This window comes from Corylus avellana, chromosome ca10 (assembly GCF_901000735.1).
Source record: "Corylus avellana chromosome ca10, CavTom2PMs-1.0".
Taxonomy (NCBI): domain Eukaryota; kingdom Viridiplantae; phylum Streptophyta; class Magnoliopsida; order Fagales; family Betulaceae; genus Corylus; species Corylus avellana.
The window spans coordinates 18,013,869-18,016,683 of NC_081550.1; the positions used below are offsets into that span (position 1 = coordinate 18,013,869).

General features: G+C 34.5%; 1 pseudogene; it reads left to right on the forward strand.

The window, feature by feature from the left end:
• The first annotated feature begins 249 nt into the window (after window positions 1–249).
• LOC132163317 (heat shock cognate 70 kDa protein 2-like) overlaps window positions 250–2,815 on the forward strand; it is an 8,758-nt pseudogene continuing 6,192 nt past the window's right edge.

Here is a 2,815-nt window from a genome sequence, read left to right on the forward strand (position 1 = left end):
CTCTCTCGTTGCCAAGTGCAGCCCATCTTCGCCTAATAGTTGACAAATACTTTAATTACGTTTTCAAAAATCACATTTAAAATTCGATATTTTTAAACCAACTTTTTGAAATCTTAATTCAAAACAGACCAGTATAATACGAAAAAGTAGAAAAGGAATCTTAGCCTGAAGACATGCGAGCTAAGCCCGAAAAAGTAGAAAAAGATGTCGGCATCTCCAAAATCGATCGGAACATATATGCTCGTACTACAAACGCAACTTCTCCATTACTTAATTCCCAGTGATCTTTCTCTTTAAAAATCCAAGAGATTTCTTGGGTGTTCTTCATTATCTGTTCTTTTTGTCAATTCTTGTAAGCTATGGCTGGGAAAGGCCAGGGTCCGGCGATTGGGATCGATTTGGGAACATGCTACTCCTGCGTGGCAGTTTGGAAACAAAATCGGGTGGAGATCATACCCAATGATCTTGGGAACCGGAAAACACCATCTTTTGTTGCTTTCAATGAAACTCACCGTTTGATTGGTCAGGCGGCGATGGACGCCATGAATCCTACCAACACTGTTTTTGGTGAGTTCCTGCTTCTCTCATACCGCTACCAGTTTACATTTTTGAGTTTTACATTCAAAACCTTGCTTATTAGTTTTATGTATAATAGCCCATAATTTGGGCTATGTTCATGATTCTTCTCGCTTAAAAAAGTGTGTAAAAAAATCTATCATGCGCATTTCAATAAAAAGACATATTACATTGCTGAACATAGTGAACGTTGCATGAATCTATAAATCATAGAAAATTTTACTATCATAAGAACCATCATTTTAATTTAATCCATATAAATTAAAATATGTAAAATATTACCATATGTGTAGGTTTTTTTTTTAAAAAAAAAAAAGCAAGAAAAAAACCTGGATTTTGATTATTAAAGCATTAATAAAAAAAATTAATAGGAATTTTTGATATTGTTCTGTCACTTATGTGATACTTATTCAATACAATTTCTTTAGTGTTTCGAAAGAGTTTTTGCTCCTTATCCACAACAATCAAATAAATTTTTGCCTTTCTTTTTTTTATTAAAAAAAGAAAAAATCCAAAAAAAAGGTCTAAACAACCGAGTAAATGACAAAAAAAAAAAAAACCCTTAAAACATTCAAATGAATTAAAACATAAGACCCTTAATTTTAGTTTAATCCATATAAATTAAAACATGTTAAAATCTTTATTCTCATAGGTGTAGTTTAAAATGAAAAGAAGTACAAAGAAAAAAAAAACATGGAAGAAGAAAACTTGGATTTTGATTAACAAAGCACTAAGAGAAAATTAGTAGGAATTTTATACATCGTTGATGTGATACCTATTATATTTCCATACAAATAAAACTTGTATAACTTTGAACATTCGAAAAAGCTCACGAAAGAAAAGAAAAAATCCCATAAAAGATTCAAATGAATAACACCTCAACCATAAATTTCACAAACAAAACATAAACATATTCAAATATTCAAATATCAACCCAAACCTAGATTCATATCGGTGTCTAGTACAAATAAATTTGGGAAAAATATAAAAAAAAGCCCCCCAAACTACCAAATTATTGCATTTTGGCCACTCCGTTAGTCAAAACCGTCAGTTTGGATGGAAACTGCAAAACGATGTCGTTTTGTTACGGGTAAGTTACTACAATGCCCTTTTATGAAAAAAAAAATTTTGGGAAAAATATAAAAAAAGCCTCCCAAACTATCAGCCGTTTTCATTTTATCCCCCTAATGTTCAGAAAGTGATAAAATAGCCCCCAACTACCAAACATTTGCAGTTTGGCCACTTCGTTAGTCATTACTGTCAAAAATGATGGAAAATTCAAAACTATGTCGTTTTGACAATGGTAAGTTACAAAAATGCCATTTTAGAAAAAAAAAAAAAATCATATTAAAACAAGTACGCAAAACGGCGCCGTTTTGCTTGAAATTAGGGTTTCCTTACACTTACCAAAACGGCGCCGTTTTGATAAGTGTTAGGAATAAAAAGAAAAAACCTTAGACACCACGCAGAAAAAACCCCCAACCCCAGTTTATCTCTCTCCCCCAAACCGCCGACCACCACATCGTTCTATCTCCGGCAACCTTCTCCCTCAAGTGAAAAAAACGCAACGCCCCTCTCTCTCTTTCTCTCAAAACGACTACCCCTGCCACCACCATCCATCACCGCCGGCCACACCATCCACTAGCTACGAAGTGCCACCAAAAAATTCTTACCCATTGTAGAAATCAAACAAAAAAATCACGTTCGTTGATAAACAACACCGATCCGACAGCTATACCATGAAATACAATAAAAAGATTGAGTTATGGGTAAGATTTACAGGCTGTCGGAGATAGACGACGTGGTGGCCGGCGGTTTTGGGGAAAAAGATAAACTGGGGTTGGGGGTTTTTTCGTGGGTCACCTGCGTGGAGTCTAGGGTTTTTTCTTTTAATTCCTAACACTTACCAAAGTGGCATCATTTTGGTAAGTGTAAGCAAACCCTAATTTCAAGCAAAATGGCGCCGTTTTGCTTGCTTGTTTTAATATGATATTTTTTTCTTCCAAAAATGGCATTTTGGTAACTTACCATTGCCAAAACGATGTAGTTTTAAATTTTTCATCATATTTGACGGTAATGAATAACGGAGTGGCTAAATTGCAATTGTTTGGTAGTTTGGGGGCTACTTTATCACTTTCTGAATATTAGGGGGCTAAAATGAAAACGGCTGGTAGTTTGGGGGGCTTTTTTATATTTTTCTCAAAAGGGCATTGTAGTAACTTACCCGTAACAAACGACG